General features: G+C 45.1%; 1 long non-coding RNA gene across 2 annotated transcripts in view; it reads right to left on the bottom strand.

Annotated features, from left to right (window-relative positions):
• LOC122200157 overlaps positions 1 to 15,438 on the bottom strand; it is a 73,918-nt gene extending 58,480 nt beyond the window's left edge. For both annotated transcript variants that reach the window (XR_006193739.1, XR_006193740.1), the window contains exon 1: positions 14,759 to 15,438. This is a non-coding gene — a long non-coding RNA (uncharacterized LOC122200157). The remainder of the gene's footprint in view (positions 1 to 14,758) is intronic.
• Positions 15,439 to 15,727: the final 289 nt, after the last annotated feature.

Raw genomic sequence — 15,727 nt, forward strand, 5'->3', positions numbered from 1 at the left:
GCTTTCTTATATGCAATCATCAACTAATTAAAAAATACAAAAAGAGGGGTGACTTTGGCTCAGGTCACGATATCACAGTTCCTGAGTTCAAGTCCCACATCAGGCTCTCTGCTGTGAGCAAGGATGCAATCATCAACTAATTTAAAAATAAAAAAGAGCCTATGACTTTGGCTCAGGTCACGATATCACAGTTCCTGAGTTCAAGCCCGGCATCGGGCTCTCTGCTGTGAGCAAGGAGCCCACTTTGGATCCTCTGTCCCCCTCTTTCTCTCTGTGCCCCTCCCCAGCTTGTGCTCTCTCTCTCTCTAATAAATAAATATTAAATAAATAAATAAATAAATAAATAAATAAATAAATAAATAAATAAAATAAAACGAGATTCCATTCACATGGGCCACAACAAAAACACAACTATTACAAATGTGCTAAATCTATAAGAAAGCTTTAGAATACTAGACTTAATCGTCTGAATAAATGTAAACATATATCCGGCTTTTGAATAGGAAGATGTGCTATTGTAAAGATGTCAGTTCTCACAAGTCATTATATTTACAGTGATTCCAATTTTTAAAATACACAAAAAAGAATTGCTTTTGGAATAAGATGAGCCGATTCTAAAGTTCACGTGGAAACATAAACATGCAAGAACAGCCTGACCAGCCTGGGGAGTGTGTGGGGGAGGGCAGTGAGGGTAGACTCTGTTACCAGATACTAAAACGTAACATAGTTTCTTAGATACGACACAGAAACCACAAAGAAAAGGAAAAAAATAGATAAATTTGACTTCATCAGAATTAAAGACATTAAAAAACCCACAAAGTTCAGAAAGTTTGTGTTTCACAGGACACCATTAAAAAAGTGAAAAATATAGGAGCACCTGGGTGGCTCAGTCGGTTAAGCATCCAACTCTTGGTTTCAGCTCAGGTCATGATCTCACTGTTCATGCGTCTGAGCACTGAGCTGGGCTCTGTACTGACAGCACAGAGCCTGCATGGATTCTCTGTCTCCCTCTTTCCCTGCCCCTCTCCTGCTCAGGCACTCTCAAAAAAATAAATAATTAATTAAATAATTTTAAAACTTTAAAAAAGTGAAAATACAGCTCAGAGAATGGGAGAAAATATTTACAGATCATATATCTCATAAGGGACTAGTATCCAGGACATATAAAGAGCTCTTACGACTGCAAAAAACAAAAAACAAAAAGGATAAATAATCTGATTTTAAATGGGCAAAGAATTTGAATGGACATTTATCTAAACAAGCTATACAAATGGTTAATAAGCACAGTAAAAGATGCCCTACGTCATTAGTCATTAGGGAAATGAAAATCAAAACCACAATCAGATACCAGTTTATACCCACGAGGACGACGGCTCTAATCAAAAAGGTAAACGTTAACAAGGTGAGGATGTGCCAAAATTGGAATCCACATACACTGCTGTTAGGAAAGAATGTAAAATGCTGCAGCCACTGTGGAAAACAGTCTGACAGCTCTTCAAAAAGGTCAACATAGAGTTATCATATGACCCAGGAACTCCACTGCTACATATACGTACTCAAGAGAATTGAAAACATACGTCTACGCAAAAATCTGAACACAAATGTTTATACCAGCATTATTCATAATAGTCAATAATCTGAACACAAATGTTTATACCAGCATTATTCATAATAGCCAAAAAATGGAAACAATCCAAATGTACGTCAATAGATGAATGGATAAATAAAATGTGGTATTAGACACACAATGGAATACTATACAGCAATACAAAGGAAAGAAACACTAAAAAAAAAAAAGAAAGAAATACTAACACATGCTACAACATGGATGAACCCTGAGAATCATGCTAATAAAGAAGTCAGCCATAAAATGCCACAAACCGTATGATTCTATTTATGTGACATGTCTAAAATAGTCAAATCCATCAAAACCAAAAGTAGATTAGTGATTGCCAGGAGCTGGGGGCAGGAAAGGGTGGAGAATGACTGCTAACAGATACCGGGTTTCTCTATGGGGTGATGAAAATGTTGTGGAATTAGATAGCAGTGATGGTTACACAACTCTGAAGCTAGCAAAAAACCGAATTCACTAAAAGGGTGAATTTTATCACATGTGAATTATATCGCAATAAAGCTGTTGTTTTAAAAACCATGATGTAAGGGTCACCTGGGTGGCTCAGTTGGTTAAGCATCTGACTTCGGCTCAGGTCATGATCTCACAGTTCATGAGTTCGAGCCCCACATTGGGCTCTGTGCTGAGAGCTCGGAGCCTGGAGCCTGCTTCAGATTCTGTGTCTTCCTCTCTCTCTCTCTGCCCCTTCCCTATCTCTCTCTCTCTCTCAAAAATAAACATTAAAAATATTTTAAAATAAAATAAAAACACAATGTAAAACTTTGGTAAGCAAAACAGCTCAAAAGACCAGAATAAACACAATTACCCACTAGAATTTAGTATATAATCAAGGTGGCACTTCCAAAAAGAGGAAAGATGGATTATCTGGAAAATGATACTGGACCAACATTCCTGGATAGGTTAACAATGGGGGAAGAGCAGCATTTGGAACCCCACCTTGTTCCTTTCACCTAAATATATCCTGATGTATCAAAGACTTAAACGTCAAAAGGAAATCCATAAAAACATAAGTAGGGGTGCCTGGGTGACTCAGTCGGTTAAGTGTCCAACTTCGGCTCAGGTTACGATCTCACTGCTCGTTAGTTCAAGCCCCGCATCGCGCTCTGTGCTGACAGCTCAGAGCCTGGAGCCTGCTTCAGCTTCTGTCTCCATCTCTCTGCCCCTCCCCTGCTCATGCTCTCTCTCTCTCTCTCTCTCTCTCTCTCTCAAATATAAAATAAAATATAAAAATTTTAAAAAATAAATAAACATTAGAAGTAAACTGAGGATTTCTTCTTTAATCTGAGAGTAGGAAAGGTAAGACACAAACACAAAGGCCCTTAAGAAAGAAAAGGTATACATTGACTTAAACAAGTTCTAAATTTCTACATGGAAAAAAAACCCAAAAGACAAAACAATAAGCTGGACATAATATTTGTAAAAATATAACACGTTTCCAATTTTCCTTTTTATATAAAAAATTTGTTTGTATCACTAAGAAAAAACAACCCAATAGGAAAACAAACATGAACAGACCATTTCCAGAAATAAAAGGGTAAATACGAAACGATGTCAAATTTCACTCTTAATTAAAGGAATGTACATTAAAACAACTAGATGCCATTTTTCATCTATCAGATTAGCCAAGGTGAAAAGGGTTTCTAAAATACTGTATGTTCAAAGATGTGTAAAAAGTGGTGCCATTGAAAATTTATAACCATACAAAAATCCGCGCACAGGGGAGCCTGGGTGGCTCAGTCCGTTAAGCATCCGACTCTTGATTCTGGCTGAGGTCCTAGTCTCATGGTCCGTGAGTTTGAGCCCTGTGTCAGGCTCTGGGCTGACAGTGTGTAGCCTGCTTAGGATTCTCTCTCTCTCCCTCTCTCTGTCCCTCCCGTCCCCCTCACAAAATAGCAAAATAAACTTAAAAAAATCTGCACATAGATGTTTACAGTTGACCCTTGGACAATACAGGTTTGAACTGCGTGGGTCCACTTAGATGTGGATTGTTTAAATATAAATATAGTACAGTACTGTAAATGTATTTGCTCTTCCATATGATTTTTTTTCTTTTTTTTTAAAGACTTTAGTTTTGGGGCGCCTGGGTGGCTCAGTCGGTTAAGCGTCTGACTTCAGCTCAGGTCACGATCTCACGGTCCGTGAGTTCGAGCCCCACGTCGGGCCGATGGCTCAGAGCCTGGAGCCTGCTTCCGATTCTGTGTCTCCCTCTCTCTCTGCCCCTCCCCCGTTCATGCTCTGTCTCTCTCTGTCTCAAAAATAAATAAATGTTAAAAAAAAAAAAATTTAAAAAAAATAAATAAATAAATAAAAAGACTTTAGTTTTAAGTAATTTCCACACCCAGTGTGGGGCTCTAACTCACAACCCCCAGATCAAAAGCCACATGCTCCACCGGCCATGCTAGCCAGGTGCCCCCATATGATTTTCTTTTTCTTTTTTCTTTATTTAAAAGTGTTTTTAATTTTTTTTAATTTACTTTTGAAAGAGGGAAAGAGACAGAGACAGAGACAGAGTGGGAAGGTTTCTCTTCCCACAGAGACAGTGTGGGAAGGTCAGAGAGAAACACAGAATCTGAAGCAGGCTCCAGGCTCCGAGCCATCAGCACAGAGCCCGATGCGGGGCTCGAACTCACGGACCGCGAGATCATGACCTGAGCTGAAGTCAGATGCTCAACCGACTGAGCCACCCAGGTGCCCCCATATCATTTTCTTAATAACATTTTCTTTTCTCTAGCTTACTTTACTGTAAAAATACACATATCATACATACACAAAATATGTGTTAATCTGACTGTTATCGGTAAGATCAATAGCAGGCTATTAGTAGTTAAATTTTGAGGGAGTCAAAAGTTATACTCAGATTTTCAGCTGTGCAGGGATCTGCTCCCCTAACCCCTGCGTTCTTCAAGTATAGCAACTTTATTCATAATTGCCAAATCTCAGAAGCAACCAAGATGTCTTTCAATAAGTGAATGGATAAACAACCTGTGGTATATCCATACAATGGAATATTATTTAGCAATAAAAAGAAATGAACCATCAAGTCACAAAAAGACACGAAGGAATCTTAAATGCATATTGCTAGGTGAGAGAAGCCCACCTGAAAAGGATTATGATTCCAATTATATGACATCCTAGAAAAGGCAAAACTATGGAGACAGTCAAAATATCACTGTTTGCTAGGGGTTGAGGGCAAAAGAGAGGGAAGGACGACCAGATGGAGCACAGAGGGTTTTTAGGTCAGTGAAACTACTTTGTATGATACTACAGTGTGGATACCTGTATTATACATTTATCCAAACCCATAGACTGTAGGACAGAGTGAACCCTAATGTAAATAAAGTATGGACTTTGTGTGATAATAAGTATCAGCATTGGTTCATCAATTATAACAAATACGCCACATTAATACAGCATGTAAATAAGAGGGGAAACTATGGGAGAGGGAGGGAGGAATGTGGGAACTCATTACTTTCCCGTCCATTTTTTCTGTAAACCTAAAACTTCTCTAAAAAAAAAAAAAAAAAAAAAAAAAAGCTACTAATTTTTTTTTTAACTTGTACAAATACATTGGTGGTAGGTATGTAAGTTGGTACAATCCCTTTGGAATGAAATTTGACAATACTTTCCAAAAAATTTTAAAACACATGTCCTTTTACACAGATAGTCCACTTCTAGACTTTATCTCACACACATACTCACAGGTAGGAAATGACATTTATACAAGACATTCATCTGTTCTGTTTGTAATGGCAAAAGACAGGAAATAGCCTTGTGGCAGACAGACTAACAGCCCCTCAAAATTCCATATTCCAATCCCCAGAACCTGTGAATACTCATGGCAAAGGGAATTAAAGTTACAGATGGAATTAAGATTACTAAACAGCTGACCTTAAAATAGGGAGATTACCTGAGTTAGCTCAATATCATAACAAGGGTCCTCAGAAACAAAGGAGCGTAGCAGAAAAGGAGAGTGAGAATCGGGTGATTTGAGAAAAAACCCAACCTACGGTTGCTAGCTTTGAACATGGAGGAAGGAGACACAAGTCAAGGAATCCAAGTGGTCTCTAGAAGCTAGAAAGAGCAAGGAAACTGATGCTTCCCCAAAGTCTCCAGAGGGAAGGTAATCCTACCAACACCTTGAACTTAGCCCAGCAAGAACCATTTCAGGCTTCTGATCTACAGAACTGGAAGATAACAGAGTTCTGTTGTTTTAAGCCACCGAATTTGTGGTGACTTGTTACAGCAGCAAGAGGAAACTAATACAGACCGAAACGTCTGTCTGCAGAGAACTAGCTAAATAAATGCAGTGTAATACTGTGCAGGCTTAAAAGAAAGGGGCCTCAGGGGTGCCTGGCTGGCCCAGTCGGTGGAGCATGCGACTCTTGATCTCGAGGTTGTGAGTTTGAGTCCCATGTAGGGTATAGAGATTCCTTAAAAACAAAACCTGTAAAAAAAGAAAAAAGACAGGTGCCTCTTTACATACTCATATGGAATTCATTTCAAGGAACATTGTTTAGTGGGGAATAAAATGCAAAGTACACGAAGAGTGTAGATAGCATGTTATCTGTGTCAAAAGGAGGCACAGTTTCAAATCCACATAGATCTTCATATGTGCACAGGCTACCTCTGGAAAGATACACCAGAATCTGGTAACATTATTGAATACTTATTGCCACCACGGGAGGGGAAATGGGTGACAAGAAGTTCCAATGGCAGAGATGCTCATTTTTCACTGTACTCTCTCTCAGGCTGTTTTGGTTTGGGGTTGCTTTTGTTTGTTTGTTTGTTTTTTAAATCATGTACGCGTATGACCTTAAGAATAGAGAGAAAAAAATCTTTTAAGAGAGTGGGTTTTTAGTGTTTTAATCTTCTTAACAAGGATTGACTTAACCCATTCCTTAGTGGTGTGGTGTCCCATGCTTTTTCTTTCTTGATCTTCCCACCAATTCCGACAGGTTGGTGTTTGTGGGTGCGGTCATCAGTTCCTACCCACGGGTGAGGCGCTGAGGCTCCGAGAGGTTTAGTGGCCAAGTCGCACAGCGAGTAAGTTTTGCAGCTGGATTTTAAAGCCCGGTGTTCTGGTTCCAGGGCTCTCTCTTCAGACAATTGCAACGTGTCGCTGCCAGTTGCAACAGCCACGTAACCCCCAGATGCTACCACACGGAGTTGTCAGACAGGGATCTCAGCCCTCTCCGGGCCTTCAGGTCCCTCTCCCAGACCTCAGAGTTGAGGAGAAGGTCAGGCTCCACAGGGGCCCTGCCTACACTGCCTTCTGGATTCAGCCCACCTTCTTCTGTTACATCCCTCAGCAAAGTTCCTTTGGGGCCTTCTGGGGAGAGGCCGCCGCCAGCGGTCACCGTGGCTCTAATTGTTCTCTCTGGTGAGCTCACGTTGCAGTCGGCCCAGTGCAGACACCTGCTTTCCTCAGGCAGAGATGAAACCCTAGAGATGACGGGCCTCGGCGGAGTATGACATCTTGATCAAATAAGGCTGCCCTGAGATTTCTCGTTCCTTCAAGCTTGGGGCCGGAGATGGAGGGGGGTCCCCCCCACCCTCCGTCTGTCGGCAGCTTACAACTTCAGGCACACAAATCCACCTTCCCGGGCCTCACTTTCTGGTAAAATAGAGATCATATTCCTGTGTTGCACGGACAGATGTTGCTGGGTCATTTACCTCTTGGGAGCACGATTTAAATATAGCCAAACTGCCTTTCATGTTGAGGATCTCAAAGCATTTTTAAATGAGTAATTAATGAAGTTCAACGTCCAGAAAAAGCAAGAATTATTGTCTTCATTTTATAAATAGATCAAAGGTCACACAATCAATGGCAGATGTAGGAAACAGATGTAAGAATTCTCCTTTTGTCCCTGACTGCAGCCACTAAATCCCACCCCTGGTATCATTGACAGACCTCCTTTCTGCTCTCTGACTTCTGGCCAAAGACGTGAAATTGGCCTTTATATGTTTCCACTTAAAGGTTTGAATTCTATGTATGGTTCATATGCCTTTGATATGTCTGGAATTTATAAAAGAGAAGGAGAAGAATGATATTTGATGCTTTTCAGAGATCATGTTGGGACTGAGCCTTATATAATGGGTCAAATGCCAATAAAGGAAAAAAAAAAAACGCTCACCAGATCTTCAGGAAGTTCACTTTTATTCTCTCTCTGAAAGAATTCTGTCTGTTAAAATTAAACAGAGTGTATCTTTATTCGCCCAAATGATTGTTGTGGGAACAACAGACGTCACCACTGATTGAGCACCAACTGTATGCGAAGCATTGTTCTTCTTACCGGCATACATTATACCATGGGATTTTCACAAACACCTGAGGAAGTTTTTATTAATCATTCATTTTATAGATAATATATGACTGGGCTTGGAGATAAAAGGTTGAGGAAAAAGGAAAGACAAAGCTCAAATAAAATTAATTAAGCAAAAATGACAGGATATATACTTTGTGCTAGAGGTGTTGGGTTCTGATAGATACAAAGATGGAGATACGAAGATGAAGAAAATAGCGCCAGACTCCTGCTCTCAAGGAATTTATAGCCTCGTGAATGGTTGAGGGTGAGGGCAGAGCAGAAGCACATAAAAAGACAAATAATGTCAATGCAATTCAGTCCAGAAGTATTTATTGAGTTGCTGCTATGTCTTAAACACTGCACTAGTCACAGGGGATAGTCCCTCTTCTCATGGAGCTTATAGTCTAGTGGGAAAGTCAGACATTAATCAAATAATCACACAGATTTAAACTGTACTTGAGTGGAGTAGAAGACACCAGATGGACGACAACCTGACAAAGGATTAGTATCCAGAACATATAAAGAGTTCCCACATGTAATAAGAGATAATGCAATAGAAGCATTGTCAAACCAAGGGCAATTTTTAAAAGATGAACGGCAAATGAACAATAAACAAAGGAAAGTATGCTTCGTCTCTCTTGTAAACAGGGAGTTGCAAATTAAAACACTGAAATACCATTTTATACCCATCAGCTTGGCAAAATTTTTAAAGTCTGACATTACCAAGTGTTGTTGAGGATGCCAAGCACGGGAACTCCAAGTTACATATTGCTATCAAAGTGTAAATTGGTACAACCACTTTGAAAAACCATTCAGCCAGGCTGAGTAAAGCTGCCAATTCACGTGACCCAAGTCCAGCAATTTCACACACAAGTATCTACCCGATGGCTCCCTTTCTCTCAAGGGGATAGGTATAACAAACATTCATTGTAGCACTGTTTCTAACAACACAAAAGCGACAATGAGCTAAACGTCCTTCAGAAAAAGATGGGTGAATAAAGTGCGGTGAACTCATACAATGGGACCCTGACGAGCAGTGAAAATGTATGATCTAGAACTCCATGAATCAATGTGAATGCATTTTGAAATCCTAAGCTGAGTGAAAAAAGCAAGTTGCACAATGATATAGTCAGTATAATGCCACTTCTCCAAAGTTTGCAAACATGCCAGACAATTCTATAAAGTGTTTATAGGCACAAACATATATAGTAAAGATACAAAAGCATGTATAGGAATATGACACATCCCAGTGCAGGAGAGTGGTTACCTTAGGAGAGAGACAGACATGGGTTCAGAGGGCTCTATATTGAAAGATGTTTTATGTTCTTAAAAAAAAGATTTGAAGAAATCATGGCAAATGTTAAGCTTTGGCAAAGACTGGAGGGGCATGGGATGGGTGCAGAATAAACAGGTGTTAATGATATTACTCTCTGTAGTTTTTTATGTGCTTTGATCTATCAGAGAATTGAATTGGAGGTTGGGTTGGGGGAGGGGTCTCAACTGACATGATGCTTACTTAGGATGACAGTCCAAAACTGAATATGAGGAAGGGCAGAAAGGTGTACCAGGCGGAGAAAACAAGCTGTGCAAAGACCCTGGGGTGGGAGGGTGAGCACAGAGACTGGGAACTGAGACCCCCAGTTCTGTGGCCAGAGCAGAGGGGAAAGGGGGCTGCAGTTGGGGCGGGGGGGTGGTGCACAGACCATGCAGAGCCTCATAGGATATCTTGAAGATCAGGTTTTTACCCTATGAGGAAAGCAGCAAGGACGGAAAGCATTGGGGCCCAGAGAGACTTCTCTTAGCTAGATAGCAGAACAGGGAAAGCATTCATGTCAGAGATGACTCATATCTTGAGTTGTGGAGAATGAGTAAGAGGAAGCCAATTGGAGAAAGAGGAGGAGGAGGGAGTGAGGTGCAAATTCCCTGAAGAGGGCCAAACAGCAATAAAAAGACCCCGAGGACCTTCCACAGCATGGTCGCGCCTAGGTCATACACTCAGGACTAGCTCCAGAGGTGTTAGGAAATGGCCATGAACACAGAGGCTTGAGGTCCCAGGCTGGGCAGCCTCAAGCCAAGAGAGGCATGGCCAGACATGGGTGTAGGTGGCTTGCTCTAACAGTGTGTGAAGGATGGATCTGAAGGAGGCTGGGGTGCAGACAAGGAGATCTTTGAGAGAAATATGCTAATAGCCTAAACCAGGATGGCTGGAACTAGAAAGCCATCCATCCTGGAAGAAGTGAGGGGTGCCCGAAGAAGTATTTAGGAGGGAAGGCGAGACATCTAGGACGATGGTTGGATGGCCACCGCCAACATGGACAATAATAGGGGCAAGTGCGTGCAGGGCACACCAAGTGGAACTGTCCTATGAGCAGCAGAAAGGGTGCGCCAAGGGCTCCCGCCAGCTGGGAGCAGGAGGCGCCTCCTGCGGGCGTTTACTGACCACTCACAGCCAATGAGTTGGTCCAGAAGGAGGGCAGAGGAAGACGAAAGTGAGCAGGTCTGGGCGGGGGGGGGGGGGGGGGGGGGGGGGGGGGGGGGGGGGGGACGACAAGGAATGGGACTGGGGCGGGCTGGGGGAAGAGAAGAGGGGGAGGGGGGAGGACCGCGCAGACGCTGAGCGGCCGCGGGGAGACCAGCCCCGCGCGGGCTGGGCGGGCCCGGAGTTGGCCTCGCCGGCCTCCCCCGCGGGGTGCAGGCGGAGCCCGAGAGCGCAAGGCGCGGACGCGCGGGCGGGCGGGGGGACAGGCGACCAGAGCCGCGGACTTCCCACAGCTCCTAGAGCTGCCTCGGCCGCAGCGGCCGAGGACAGCAGGGCACCGCGCGGCCCCGGACGTCTCCTGCACCCCGGCCACCCCCGGCATCCCAGGCTCCCCGCGTGCCCAGGCCGCGCCTCCCCGCGCCGCGCCTCCCCACCGCCGGGACCTGGCGACGTCACTGCGGCTCTGACGCGCGCTAATGGAGGCACGGGCGGAGGCGGCTTGGCGCGGGTGTCCCCCGGGGAGGTCCCGGTCCTTGCAGCCCGCGGTCGCGTCCTTGGCCCTCCTCCAGGGGAACCTCAATTTTCCAATCTCAGGAAGGCCGGCTGTCCTTCGGCTACTGATAAGGACGCGAGCTCATGGTAAAAGATTTTAACAATGCCCGGAAAGAAATAGCCGGACCCAAGAAAGAGACTAATAATAGCAGCCCGCTAGAGTTCTGCTCTTGTGCTCAGCGCTCTTAAGAACAGTAATAACGACAACAACCATAAGAGCCACCATTTATTGAGCGCTTACTCTGTGCCAGGCACTGTGTTAAGCGCTTTGCAGGCAACAACCCTCGGAGGTAAGTACCGTTATTATCCCTATTTTAAGGAAACTGGGGCACAGAGAGGTTAAGTCATTTGCCCCAGGCACACAGCTAGCTGATGTCAGTGCCAAAATTCCAACCCAGGCTGTCTGATCCCATGTAATCCTCATGTCAACCCATAAGGTCGGGATCAATCTCTCCATCTTAAAGATGAGGAAATTAAGGCACATGGAAATTTAAGTACCTTGCCCAAGGTCACCTAGCTGGAAAATGGATGCGGCAGAAAGCGAACCCAGGGCTCCTCTCTGTTCGCAGAACCCGCGGTCTTGGCCATAGGCGATGCCACTTCCAAACCACCTCCGACAGCCCAGCAGGCTTTGGCCCCGGGTCCCAAGAGGCGCAGCCTCTGCGGGGTATGGGTGGGTTCCCGCGGCCTCCGATCCCCGGGTGAATCGGATGTTTCGGAGCATCGTCTCTGCTCAGCCCGCAGGCGTCAGATAGGGACGCGTCTCCCGGAATCCGGTCGGGACCTGGCCGCGCGGTCCTCAGAAGGGATGGAGCGGGGGCGGAGGCAGCGGGAGGGATCCCTGGTCCCACCTGCAGAGCGGCGGGGCTGGCGGCTTGCTCTGCGCGGCCGGCAGAGGGCGCTGTCGCACGCGCCTCGGGTCCCACGGTCACCAGACCCCGAGGCCTGCAGCCTCCGCCTGCGGATGCCCGGACTCGGAACGCCCCAAGTGGGAACCCCTTCTTCCTGGCGTCTGGCCCCCCTCTGACCCCTCATCTCAGCCCAGGGCCCTCTTTTCCTGACTAATCCCCGTTTTCTGTGGTCCTGCCATCCCACCATGGGTTTTCAAGTCTTCCCCAGTCCCTGCGCCATTGATTTAGTTACCTCTCGCTGAAAGGCTGGAACACTGATCCCATTCCATTAAAAACCTCAGGTGTTTGCAAGTCATACTCGGCTTTGTCTCCCCTTCTCCTGGCCCCTTTGGTGAGGTAAAATGGAGATAAACCATCTCGGAATAGATAACTAATTTTCTTCTCCGAAACAGGAGGAGGGGCTTGGTTAAGGAAGGAGCAGATTGATGAAAGGATCTATATTTTTTAATAGCTACAGTGTCTTGAGAGCTTGTTTTGTGCTGAGCCCTTCCTGTGTCTTGACTCCTCAATCCTCACTACAGCCCAGAGGAGTGCATCATTATTCTTTTGATAAAAGAGGCCACAACGGCAATGCTGGGAATCCACTAGGAGGATCTAACTTTATTATTTAAAAAAAAATTTTTTTTTGTTTTACTTAAGTAGGCTCCATACCAGTGTGGGGCTTGAACTCACAACCTTGACATCAAGAGGTACATGCTCTACCGACTGAGCCAGCCAGGCACCCCCAGGAAGACCTAACTATAAAGCCATGTTCCCATCAGCTGATCCAACTGAACAGAAGAGGTAAGATGCAAACCAAGCAACAGCAAACCAAAATCTGCTCCAAGAGTGCTTAGCAATACTACACACAGGTGAATTAGGGGCTTCGATTGCTTTGTGAGCCCAGTTTGGGACTTAAGTGTCTAAAAAAAGAAAAAACAAAAGCTAAAAGGGCAGGCAGAGGAGAACAGGAATGAGGGTTTTCACTTTTGCTTGGAAAAGCACCCTGAGAGGCCCACTCACTTTCTATGACTGGGCTCTGAGGAAATAAAGGTGGTTCTAGGAAAATCTGAAAAATATGAGAGGAAAAAAAATGCCTTCTGTGGTTTTTACTTTAACCAAGACTCATATGGCTATTTGTGTTTTATTTTTAAATTAATGTGGCTCTCCCCACCCTTTAAATTGGCACATAAATCACAAAAACAGAAGGAAGGCCAGCTACACACTTCAAACTTGGTGGGTTTCTCAGGAAGGAGGTACATGACTTGAAGGGGAAATGAGGATTAAATGAGGTGCTTTAAACATTTGAAAGACAGACTTTCCACAAGGAACTTAGATCATAAGCCCTTAGAACGGGAGCTTTGTCTGGGTTTGGGCTCGGTATAGTGCCTAGAATCGGTGAGTGCCCATGAAATGTGGAAAACGAATCACACTTTTGGCTTATGTCTGCATCATCTAACCATCTGGGCCACCACTTTGCTTATGGTTTTAGAGTGTGGCTTCTAAGGGATTTTCCTGTCCCCTGGATCTTAGTCACACACCTTCCCCCAGACTCCTTACTTTCCCAGAAGTTTGCTCTGGGAATTCAGTCAAGGTGAGGCAATTGTTATTGATGATGATGTCACTAGGCTTGGTTAAACAGAATGACTGCTCAGCTCTGGAATCACCAGCTTGGTTTCCCTGCTTTTCCAAACAGGGAAACCAAGGCAGAAGGGACCTCAGGAGACTGTCACTTCACAGTTCTGATTCTCTTGCCCTATTATCTTTGAACTAGAAGGGTTCCCCCATGCCCAACACAAACAAGCCCTGGACATCCCAGGCTGCCTGTTGCAAAATTCTTGGACTTCTTTGACCTTATCTCTCTCTGCTGCTTCCCTCATTTTTTCTGTGCATTCATTCTACAAACATGCATTGAGAACCCACTATATGTAAGTGCTACTGATACAGCAGAGAACCCAACATGAGCTCATGAGCTCACTTTCTCCACTTCCCCCCTGGCTCCTGACCTCATGGCTACAACTTGCGTGCCTGGAGAGGCCCCACAATAGTAAGTGACTTGCTGCTCCAAGTGGGACAACTGCTCAGACATATCTGACATTCTGGTAGCTCCTGGCAGCTCTAGGAGACCACACCCTGTGACCTCAGGATACCACCTTGGTGACATCCATTTGGCAGAAGGTCTGGGTCCCGACATATACCCTCAGAGGCAGAGCCTGAAAAGGCTCCAGGTCTAGCACTTGCCCATACCTCTTCCCTCATTGTCATGCCTTCAGTTCGTACGATCATTGTCGACAACCTTAATAGCTTGGGCCATATTTATGAAGCATCTATTACAATGAAAAAATCCTACAGTCCCATAATACCCCACTGTTCAAAGGAAAATCTTGGCTTAAACAAACCACAGTGACTGTCTGGCAAGTGGTGGATATGTTGGATAATGCTACGAGTCTTTCAGGTCATTTTGTTATTGAATCTTGGGATTGAGTGATTCATAATAATGAGGGGAAAGAAGAACACTAGCCTTGTTTCAGCTTTCCAGATTATTCAAATGGAATCGATTTTCAACATCAACATCATAGTTATGACAGAATGCTTAAGGTGCATTGTTAGTTTTTGTCTTTTTGGAACATTCATTAATTAATACTCAATGACTTGGTTGTCACCCATTCCAAAAAAAATTTTTTAAAGGAGAGAGTTTGAACTGTAGGATTCTGATTATGTCCCTGGAAGTCCCTGTAGAGAGTAGATTCCAAATTATATTCATTCTTTTTGAATATCCCAGCCCTCAAGACTGTCCCATCCCTGCTAGCTACAGCATCATTTTCCCTCCCCTGGAGGAAGGCAGAGGCCCAGAGACCAGAAGAATGAAGGAGAATAGTGAGGAAATCTTTTCCCTTACCTGAGTTGCAGAGCCACTTGAATCTAGAGAACTGTTACATTTGTGCTGTGTCTGTATGAGTTCGTGGTTGTGCATTCTCTGGCTGATTCCAAAATCTCCATAACATGGGGGCCTGAGATACTCTAAAAAGAAGGCCTGTCTGGGAAGGACGTGTGTCCACCTACCAAGAAGTTCTTGGTGGTCAGTGTCTGCATATCCAGCGGCTCGGGTGAAGAGATTTGGAACCACTGAGCATTCCTGCTGGGATCTTTCCAAGCCCTTTTGGGAACCGGCAACAGCGCCTGTCTGGGGAAATTAGTTTTGCGCTTTCACAGAGTGAGAAATTCCTCAGGGGCATTCTTGTACTTGGGAAGAGAAATCAAACCCAGCTCATTCCTTTAGGGCCCATGCCATTAATAAAGCAGACCGAGTCCAATTCACTTGGTCCAGCCTGGGGCGGTGGGGTGGGGGCAGAAGCGGCGGAGTTCAGAGAATTCACCTGTGGCTAAGGCCCTCCCCGGACTGGCGCAAGCTTGAGGTTTCAGGGGATTGTGTTACCAGCGTGTAAACACCGTGAGTGACAGCCAACGCTCCCATTCGACCACAGAGGATCTCAAACCCTTCCTATCTTCCTAGAAACCCTGGCGGCCGGGCGGCTGCTTGCCGTCTGATGCAACAGTTTGCAACGCTCGCTTCTGGGAGCGGAGCCTGCCGCGGGGCGCTGGGCGCCCCGCCGACGCGCATGCGCGGACTGCGGCCCCGCCGGGCCGGGCTGGGGAGAAGCTTTTCACCAGATGTGCGGGGGGGGCGCTGAACGACGCGGGCAGGGGCGGGGCGCGGGCGGGCTGGGAGGCCTTTGGCAGCTCGCGCCGGTGATCTGAGTTTAATTAAACTTCTCCCGAGGCATTGGCTGACTGATTGACCCAGTGATCCAAAAAAAATCAGAGAGGCCCGAATCGCCCTAAACGCGACGGGAGAGAGAAGTTGGGG

The sequence above is a fragment of the Panthera leo genome, chromosome D1, assembly GCF_018350215.1.
Source record: "Panthera leo isolate Ple1 chromosome D1, P.leo_Ple1_pat1.1, whole genome shotgun sequence".
Lineage (NCBI taxonomy): Eukaryota > Metazoa > Chordata > Mammalia > Carnivora > Felidae > Panthera > Panthera leo.